This window comes from Globicephala melas, chromosome 20 (genome assembly GCF_963455315.2).
Source record: "Globicephala melas chromosome 20, mGloMel1.2, whole genome shotgun sequence".
In the NCBI taxonomy this organism is placed as follows: domain Eukaryota; kingdom Metazoa; phylum Chordata; class Mammalia; order Artiodactyla; family Delphinidae; genus Globicephala; species Globicephala melas.
In genome coordinates this window covers 56531664-56543240 of record NC_083333.1, presented here as the reverse complement: position 1 = coordinate 56543240, position 11577 = coordinate 56531664, and positions in this window count along the sequence as shown.

The window sequence follows — 11577 nt, the reverse complement described above, 5'->3', positions numbered from 1 at the left end:
TTGATATTTATAGAACATTCCAGCCAAAAACAACAGAATACACTTACTTCTCAAGTGCACATGGAATATTCTCCAGGATAGATCACATCTTGGGTCACAAATCAAGCCTTGGTAAATTTAAGAAAACTGAAGTCATATCAAGGTTCTTTTCCAACCACAATGCTATGAGACTAGATATCAATTATAGGGCTCCCTTTTGATGGATATTTGATGGACATGTTTTTAGTATTTTGTTACCATCATTGGTTGATTGAATAGCCTTTTCATAAAATTGCCCATGTTCTTTTGTATATATTGCCAGTTCCCCTCCATTAGAGTAGTGACAGTTTGGATTCCCACTGATAATATCTGAGAGTTTGTTTTCTCAGAACTTTATCAAAAGAATCAATTGTCAATCTTGTGATACTTTGCCAATTTCATAAGTGAGAAATTCGATCTCACTTAGAGTTAATTTGTGTCTCTCTTATTATAAGTGAGGTTTAGCATCTTTAGCATACTTAAGTTCCATTTACATTTTCTTCTATGGAGTTCAGGTTCATATTTCTAACACATCCTCTCTAAACTAGTCAATATTTTTCTTCACCATCATTAAAAGTCTTTAAAATATAAATATTAATTTATTTATAAAATAAACTACAAAATGAAAATCCTAATTCAAAAAGATACACACACCTCAATATTTATAGCAACACTATTTACAATAGCCAAAGTATAGACTCATCCCAAGTGCCCATCAACAAATGGATAAAGAAGATATGATATATGTATATATACAAAGAAATATTACTCAACCATAAAAAGAATGAAATTCTGCCATTTACAACAACATAGATAGACCTAGAGAATATTATGCTTAGTGAGATTAGACAGAGAAAGACAAATACTGTATGATATCACTTATACATGGAATCTAAAAAATAATACAAATGAATGTATGTCCAACAGACTCACATATATCAAAAACAAACTAATGGTTACCAAAGGGGAAAGGAAAAGGGAGAAGGGTAAACTAGGGGTAGGGGTCTAGGGGATTAATAGATACAAGCTACTATGTATAAAAAGGTAAGGAAAAAGGATATATTGTAGAGCATATGGAATTATAGCCATTATCTTATAATAACTTTTAATGGAGTATAATCTGTAAAATAGTAAATCATGCTGTATACTTTAAACTAATATAATATTGTAAATCAATTGTACTTCAATAAAAATAATGATAAAATAAAATAAACTACACATGTTTTCTGCAGTTTGTCATTTTATTTACTTTGCCTTTGATTTTTTTGCCATGCAATTTATTTACTGCTATGCAATTAAATTTCTATAGATGATTTCTTTTGGCTTCTCTATTTTGAGTCATAGCTAGAAGAGTTACCCACTCCTTGCTTAGAAAAAAATTCACCTTTGTATGAAGCTGGATTTTATGAACAATTGACCATTTATTTTATATCTATAAACATTAATAGGAAGAGCATAATGAGTACTTCATTGAAACCTCATTCCTGGCTCTGCTACCAAATAGTTCTGTGAGCATCAATGTACTCATAAAAGAAACGGAGTCTCAAAAAGTTTGTCTAAAATTGAGTTAACTTACCAGGGATTATTATGGAATTAATTGAGAATATCAGCTTGGTGCTCTGTGATGACGTAGGTGAGTGGGATGGGGGTTCAGAGGGAGGTCCAAGAGGGAAGGGATATAGGCATACATATAGCTGATACACTTTATTGTACAGCAGAAACTAACACAACATTGTAAAGCAATTTTACTCCAATAAAAGAATAAAATAAAGTAAAATAAAAAGCAAAAAAAAAATTTTCATAGACAACTTCATCATCATAGCAGGACCTTCAAGATTATTTGTTGATTCTGGATTTCTTTTATGTGTGATTTTCTCACAAAAAAAAAAATGTTTTTTGGGCTATGCTTCTCCAAAGATAATATTGGCTTTTAGCTCAAAATCCAAGTTACTGCATTAAAAATCATAGCTTATTCATTTATACCCATTACATTTTTATGTTCCAACTCCTCAGTAACAATGAAGATTATGTCTGTTTGTCATTTTTGGAATGATGAATGAATGAGTTTTATGTAAGGATTAAAGCTTTTTTTTAGTATCTCAGAACCATGGTCAAATTTTCAAATTTATTTTATAATATTCTTTACAACTCGAAGATGTTCCTTAATGCCTAACCCCTCATCAATTTCTTCCCATGTGCCTCATGCATCAGACATTCAAGACTACTTGCTTCTCTCAGAAAACTTTCTCACCTCTATGCATTCATTCATTCTGAACTTTTCCTGAGTCCCCTATGTAGCAAGAACTCCTATACACCTGGAGTTTACCACTGCTGCCATAATACAGAGCTGTGTTGAAATATGCAGTGATCTCCCTCCTTTGCAAAACTCTATTCAGTAATTTACAGACAACAACTACCTGTTGTCTCTATTCAATCTACAATTTTTCATTGAATAAAGCTCTCTTTTAACATCAGGAATTCTTTTATATTGACTTCTTATTGAAATATAACATGCTACAAAAAAGTACATAAATCAAAAGTGTAGAGCCAAATGAACATTTACAGAGTTAAAAAAGTTTTGTAACCACCCCAAGATCAAGTAATAAACCTCTACTAAAACCTGAAAATTTCCTTTCTTGCTTATTCCAGGTGAATGTTCTCCCTCCAAATATCCATTATTATGAATATAAACATCATAGATTGTTTATGTCTCCTCCCCTCCCATTAAAAAAAAATGAAACTTTATAACATGTGCTCTTGTTTCTGGATTATTTTCCAGGAGCATATAATTGAATAATATTTGCTTCTAGTTTTTGACTATTGTAGGGGGTGCTGTGTGAACATTCTTACACACTCTTTTCGTGAATACATTCATTTTTAGAAGATAGTACCAAACAGTTTTCTATAGTAGTTATACAAATTTATAATTTGTGTACAACAACAGTTTCATAGTGGTACCAGTAGATCTAGTTGTTTCACATTCTTGTCAATACTTGGTTATTCATTAGTTGTTTCTCTTCTTTATTTATTTTTGTTTTAACTACTCAGATGGGTGTGTATTGGTATATCATTTGGGTTTGAGCACCTTTTTGATATGTTTATAGTAATATTGGGCATTGGGTTCCATGGGTAAATTTTACCAAACATTCAATAAAATTAATGCCAATACTTCTAAAATTCTTTAAAAAAAAAAACAGAAGATTGAACACTTCTGAACACATTTTATGGCATAAAAAGACAAAGAAACTACAAGAAAAAAAAAGAACTACAAGCCAATATTCCTGATGAACATAGATGCAAAGCCCTCAATAAAATACTAGAAAAGTGAATTCAGCAGCAAATTAAAAGAGGCATACACCATGACAAAGTGAAATTAATCCCTGGAATGCAAGAATATTTCAACATACAAAAAAACAATCAATGTGATACACCACACTGACAAAATAATTTTTTAAAACTACATAATTATCTCAATGGACACAATAAGAGAATTGGACAAATTTCCATATCTATTCATGACTAAAAGTCTCAACAAAATAGATATACAAGGAATTTACCTCACCACAATAAAGGCAATATAAGAAAGCCCACAGCTAGCATCACAATCAGTGGGGAAAAACTGACAGCTTTCTCTTTAAAAGGACAAGGATGTCCATTCTCACCACTCCTATTCAACATAGTACTGGAAGTCCTAACCAGAGAAATTAAACATGAAAATGAAATAAGCTGCATCCACATTGGAAAGGAAGAATTAAATTATCTGTGTTTGCAGATGATATGATCATATGTATAGAAAAATCTAAAGACTCAACAATAGAACTATTAGAACTAATAAATAAACTTGGTAAAGTTGCAGGATACAAAATGAGCATGCAAATATTATTCATGTTTCTATATACAATGATCTATCCAAAAAGAAGTGAAGAAAGCAATTCCATTCACAATAGCAACAAAAAGAATAAAATGTTTAGGAGTAAACTTAACCAAAGAGATAAAAGACTTGAATACTGAAAATCATAAAACACTGATGAAGGAAGTTAAAGAAGACACAGATAACTGGAAAGATATCCCATGTTCATGGATTGGAAGAATACTGTTAAATGTTCAGACTAGTCGATATGATTTACCTTTTTAATTTCTTAATTTTACAATCTTTTCTATTTAAATGTTTTAGTATATTTTCTTCTTGAAACTATATCATCTTACTTTTTACATTTAAATATTACAGTCTATCTGGAATTAATTTTGTGTATGGTGTGAGAATTTCTAAAATAATGGAAGCTTAGGTAAAATGCAAAAGTTTGTAATGGCACAATTTCCCACCTGTATTTAGCCCTTTCACCCTAATGCCCACCAAATCTCCCATTTGGATCCCAGATGTAGGAAGATAAAGAGTCTTGGAATTTAGCCACACATGAAGGATATGGTTTATATTGATGACAGCTTTAATGGCTTCTGCTGTTCTATGACTCAGAAACTTTGTTAGATAATCAAAGTTCTCAGAGTTAAGAATAATAAATGATATTTACTATACTTTATATGTGCCAGAAACTGATCCAAACAGTTTACAGACACTAATCCATTTAAGCCTTATAGCAATTCTATGAGATAGATACTATTATCCCCATTTTTCTAATGGGGCATTGAGTGAATAAGTAATTTTCAATATTCACACATCTGGTTAGGTGTGAGAACTGAGATGTATTATATGATGTAAACTGAGGCTGCCACACCCCAGATTCATTAACTACTAAACAGTTTTGTTCTTAACCACACTAGGCCTTCACTATAAAGGAATGATGTTATGCCATATTAATTAGAGCATTAATAAGCTCTCTCTTACTCTTACAATTTGTAAACTCAAAAGAATACTTTGTTTCCCTTAACTAATTATTTCTTCCAAGATTCTGTTAAATAGTGGTAATCAAGTTTTTCTTGGATCAACTAATTTATCTTATTTAGAGACATATTTAAAAATTCAGAACTTTCTTCTTTTGAGATTATGCTCATCAGTACAAACTAATTTTTGCCTGTAATGCACAATATATTTTGGATTAAGGTATTCCAACCATATTAACCCCAGCAATTGCTTTTATTTTCAAACTGATAAACATCTTGACAATATTTTTCAGAGAAAAATTGCATTACAAGTTCTGATACAAGCTTTGCTTTTTCATGCCAAACATCAAGAATCCTTTAACATATACCATTTAAGAAATAATCTTTATATCAACTATATTTCAAGAATTCATTCAAATATAACTTTTTTTCACTTTCTCTGCCCCACCCCACACAAAAGTTCCCTATTTCCCATAGCAATTTATGCACTTTTTCTATAGTACTTAACACAGAGCTATAGTACTTAGTACATTGTATTATAGCTATTTTATTTGTCTGTTCTCAAATCTCCTATATTGGAGACAGGGCTGACACAAGTCCACAAGGCAATTTTTACTGGGTTCCTGTTTATATAAACAATTTGCTTTAAAAAAAATATTATAAAACCAATGGAACAAAGTGAGGCATAGTTTTCATAAATATAGGTTTAGAATCATGGGCAGAGAAAAGGTAGTTATGTATTTATTTTTCCGCTAGTGTTTGTGAATATTCTTCCTACTGTTCAGGCACCCTATCTTGCTATTCCAGTTCAAGAACCAACTCCATGTTTTTCATTGTCAGATGTGCTCTTTTTGGCTAATTGCATATCTCCTACCACTAGAAAAAGGTAGTGATACTGTTATTATGACAATGCAATGGCTCTTTGGAACTTGCTAATATATAAATAATATAGAGATCAAGATGGTGGAGTAAGAAGACATGGAACTCATCTTCCCCCATGAGCACATTAAAAATACATCTATTTACAGAATAATTCTCACTGAAAACTAACTGGAAGCTGGCAGAAGGACACTTGTACAATGAAAATTGTAAGAAAGATATACACCAAATTGGGTAGGACTGGAAGAAAAGCAGTCAGGTCAAGTCCTGTGAACCAGGGAAGGGACTCAGAGGAAAAGGGAAATTGCACAGACACCCACCCTGAGGAGTGAGTGGATGGAGCCACAGACTGGGCATCCCAGTCCTTGGGTCCTACACATAGGAAGCAAGCCCCCTTGGTTGGTTAGAGAACAACTGGAACAGATAAAATGGCTAGAGAAGTCTAGACTCTATTCTTGAGGGCTGAGTGATTGCTAGCTTGCCCCCAGGCAGGGCAGAAAAAGGTTGGCCCTAGCAGGTGCTGTGTTTCCTGTGGCCTCCTTGCTATACTCACCAGCTGGAGCTGAGTGAATGCCACAGCCCCACTCACTCCACATAAGAACATAACACTGGATCTAGGGTGGCCAGGAGCTGGGAAAAACTTGCCCTTGGGATACAGAGGTAACCTGGTCCTGGGGCCAGAGCCCAGGTGGGGCGGTAATGACCATTCTTGTCACTTACTCAAGTGTTATTCCAAAAGCAGCCCAGACTTCTGACAGAAGTGCAGTTGCTGGGTTTCCCCCAACCGCCTCACTATATACTGCAGCCCAAGCTGAGCAAACTCTCTGACCCTACTCTCTCCATGCCAGAGTGCACCACTAGATCTGGGGCAGCCACTGCTGGGGAAAAGAAGCTATCATGGGCTGCATCTGAGTGGAGCAGTAGATGCCTACACGAGCAGAGCATTGGACCTCTATAGGTACATGAACCTCACTTGCTTCAGCATTCCTCTCATCTGGGGCAAAGACCCCAGTGCCGGGAGAAGGAAGAACAAACACTTAAGGGAATGGAGCCAGCTCAAGCCTAACCCTCATGGCTTCCACTCCAACTACAAAGGATCAGATCCAGCCCCTGACAGTGTGGTGACAGTCAGTGAACAGAAAGGAAGTCCTGCCTCACACTCTGTGCAGGCTCAAGCTCCTCCCTCTCCAACATCACCCCCTACATAGGTGATAGCTGCCAGCACACCCTGTGGAAAGACATGACTGGCATCCACATCAAATCCAGAATCCCCCACCAAATGCATATGGCATACTCAGTCTGCATAGGGATGTTCTCACATAAGAACATTCCTTCAAGAAAACAATAGGTAACTATTTCACCTAAATTCATAGAGATAGAGAAAGCTAACTAAAATTAAAAAGAAGAGGAAATATGTGCAATTGAAAGAGCAAGAGGAAACCCCTGAAAAATAAAAAAAAAAAAAGAAAAATTTACCAGATAAAGAATTCAAAACATTGGTAATAAACATGTTAACTGAATTAGGGAAAATAATTGATCAAAACATGGATCATTTTAACAAGGAACCACAGAATATAAAAAAGATCCAATCAAAAATAGGTAATTCAATAAGTGAAATAAAAAACATTCTTAGAAGGAGTGAAGAGCAGACTAAGTGATACAGAAGAACACATAAGTGATCTGGAAGATAGGATAATGGGAAAAAAATGAAAGCAACATACAAGATCTATGGGTTAATATAAAATGTGTCAACATATGAATAATGTGGGTTCCAGAAGGAGAAGAGAGAGAAAATGGGATCAAAAATGTGTTTGAAAAAATTATGGCTGGAAACTTTCTCAAACCTAAAGGAAAAAGATATCCAGGTACAAGAAGCACAGAGAGTCCCACACAAGATGAATCCAAATAAGCCCACACCAAGACATATCATAATTAAAATGGCAAAAATTTAAAGATAAGAGAGGATTCTAAAGGCAGCAAGAGAAAAACAGTCAGTTACAAGATAGCCCATAAGGCTATCAGCTGATATCTCTACAGAAACACTGCAGGTCAGAGGAGGAGACATGAAGATATTCAAAGTTCTGAAAGGGAAAAGTGTTCAATCTAAGATACTTTATGCAGCAAGATTATTATTTAGGATAGAAGGAGAGATAAAAATTACTCAGACAAGCAAAACCTAAAAGAATTCAGTGATACTAAATCTACCCTAAGAGACATATTGAAGGGTCTTCTCTAAATAGAAAAGAAGCAAGAATCTATAGAAAACAAAAAATCACAATAGGAAAGGCAAATATATAGTAAGGATTGAAGACAACTTTAATAAACCAGTACATAGATTAATAAACAGTTTAAAAAGATGACATAAAAGCTATTACAACCACAATAAATAGTAAGATGATAAGCATGAAGATGTAAAATAGGACAACAAAATAACAAACTGTGGGAGAAGACAGTATAAAACGGTAGATCTGTTAGAGTGTTCTTGAACTTGAGTGACTATCAGTTTAAAGAAATTAGATATAGTTATGGATCAACATACTTGAACTCCATGGTAACCACAAAGCAAAAACATTAAATAGGCTCATAAAAAACAAAAAGAAAGGAACTCAAGCATACTGCAAAAGAAAATCATCAAACCACAAAAATAAAAAGAATAAAAAATGATCAATGAAGAACTACAAAAACAACTGGAAAACCAGGATTAAAGTGACAGTAAGTACATACTTATCAATAATTATTTTAAATGTAAATAGACTAAATATTCCAATCAAGATACATAAAGTGGCGGATTGTATTAAAAAATAAGAACCTGCAAAATGGTGCCTACAAGAAACTCACTTCAGGGTGAAAGACAAACAGACTGAAAGTGAGGGGATGGAAAAGGATATTTCATGCAAATGGTAACAACAAGAAGGGAGGGGTAGTAATAATCATATCAGACAAAATAAACTTTTTAAAAAAATCTATGAAGAATGACAAAGAAGGGCATTATATAGTGATAAAGTGATTAATATGAGAAGCAAATATTATACTCTTTAACATATACACACCCAGTATAAGAGCACCTAAATATATAAAGCAAATACTAAGAGACATAAAGGGACAAACTGATAGGTCTACAATAATAGTAAGAGATTTTAAGACCCCATTAGCATTAATGGACAGATAATCTAGGCAGAAAATCAATAAGGCAAAAGAAGTCCTAACTGATGTGATAGACAAGTTGAAATTAACTGCTATCTACAGGACACTACATCCAAAAAAACAGAATACACATTATTTTCAAGCATACATAGAATATTCTCTAGGATAGACTATATACTAGGTCACAAAAAGAAGCTTCAACAAATTTAAGAGCATAGAAATTATTTCAAGCATCTCTTCTGACCATAAGGGTATGAAATTAGAAATCAACTACACAAAGAAAAATGAGAAAAGAACAAACATGTGGAGAATAAAAAACTTGCTACTAAAATAAATAGGTCAATTAAGAAATCAATGATGAATTCAGAAAATACTTCAAGACAAACAGAAATGACAACACAACCTTACAGAATCTATGAGATGTAGCAAAGCAGTTCTGACAGGGAAGTTTATAAACAGGCCTTCCTCAAGAAATGAGAAAAATCTCAAACAACCTAACCTTCCACCTAAAAGAATAAGAAAATGAACAAACAAAGTCCAAATTCAGCAGAGGAAGGAGGTAAAAGATCAGAGAGAAAATAAATAAAATAGACATCAAAAACAATATAAAAGATCAACAAACCCAAAAACTGTTTTTCTGAAAAGATAAACAAAATTGACAAACCTCTAACCAGGCTCAGAAAAGAGACAGGACCCAAATAAAGAAAATAAGAAGTGAAAGAGGGGAAATTACTAGTACAGAAATACAAAAAAAAAATCATAAAAAATACTATGAATAGTTATATGCCAACAAATTGGACAACACAGAAGAAATGGACAAGTTTCTAGGAGCATACAGCCTGCCAAGACTTAGTCAAGAAGAAACAGACAACTTGAACAGATGGATCACTAGAAATGAAACAGAATGTGTAGAAAAAAACTCCCTATAAACAAAAACCCAGGACCTGAAAGGTTCAGGTGAGAAATCTACCAAAAATACAAAGAATTTATGCTTATCCTTCTCAAACTATTCCAAAAAATTAAAGAGGAGGGAACACTCCCAAATTCATTCTGTGAGGCCATGATCACCCTGAAAAAAACAAACAAACAAACAAACAAAAAAAAATGAGAAAGACATTACAAAAAAAGAAAATTACAGGTCAATATCTTTGGTGAATATAGATTCAAAAGTCCTCAACAAAATATTAGCAAATCAAATCCAATAATACATAAAAAGGATCATACACCAAGATCAAATTGGATTCATTCCAGCATTACAAAAATGGTTCAAAATATGCAAATCAAACAATGTAATATACCTCATTATATATATTAAAAAAGGAAAGACAGAAGCCACATGATCATCTCAATAGATGGAGAAAAAACATTTAACAAAATTCAGCATGTATTCATGATAAAAGCTCTCACCAAAGTGAGTACAGAGGACACATATCTCAACACAATAAAGACTATTTATGACAAACCTATAGTCAGCATAATACTTAATGGTGAAAAGCTGAAAGCCTTCCTGCTAATTTCAGGAAGAAGAAGAGGTTGCCCACTCTCTCCACTTCCATTCAACATAGGATTGGAAGTCTTAGCAACAGCAATCAGACAAAATAATAAATAAAATTTATCCAAATTGGAAGGGAAAAGGTAAAATGTTTCACTATTTCCACACAAAAATTATTAGAACTAATAAATTAATTCTGCCTGATAGAATAATAGTACAGAAATTTTTCATGTTTCCTTACACTAATAATGAAATATCAGAAAGAGAAAGTAAAAAAAATCCAATTTAAAATTGCATTAAAAATATAAAATACCTAGTAATAAACTTAACCAAGGAGATGAAAGACCTATATGCTGAAAACTATAAAACATTGATAAAGAAAATTGAAGATAATTCAAAGAAATGGAAAAATGTCTCATGCTGTTGGATTGGAAGAATTAATATCATTAAAATGGCAGTAATACTGAAAGCAATCTACAGATTTAAAGCAATCCTTATAAAAATAACCATAACATTTTTCACAGAACTAGAACAGATAATCCTAAAATTTATATGGACACAGAAGATCAAGAATTGCTAAAGAAATCATGAGAAAAAACTGGAGGTGGAAGTATAATCCTTCCAGTCTTCCGACTATGCTACAAAGCTACAGTAATCACAACAGCATGGTGTTGGCAGAAATAAAACAGACATATAGATCAATGAAACAGAATAGAGAGCCCAAAAATAAACCCAGGTATTCAAAGTCAATTAATTTATCACAAAAGAGGCAAGAATATAATATGGTGAAAAATTATCTTCAATGAGTGGTGCTGGGAAACTGGACAGTTATGTGTCAAACAATGAAATTAGAATATTCTTTCACACAGTATGCAAAAATAAACTTAAAATGGATTAAAGACCTAAATGTAAGATCTGAAACAATAAAATGCCTAGAACAGATCATAGGTAGGACACTTTTCAACACATATCATAGTAATATGTTTTTGGCTCTGTCTCCTAAGGCAAAAGAAATAAAAGCAAAAGTAAACCAGTGGGGGCTAACTAAATTTAAAAGCTTTTGCACAGCAAAGGAAACTATCAAAAAAACAAAAAGACAACCTACAGAATGGGAGAAGATATTTGCAGATGATATGACCTACCTTGTGGGTCAAGGTGGATTAAAATCCAAAATATATAAACAGGTCTTGCACCTCAATATCAAT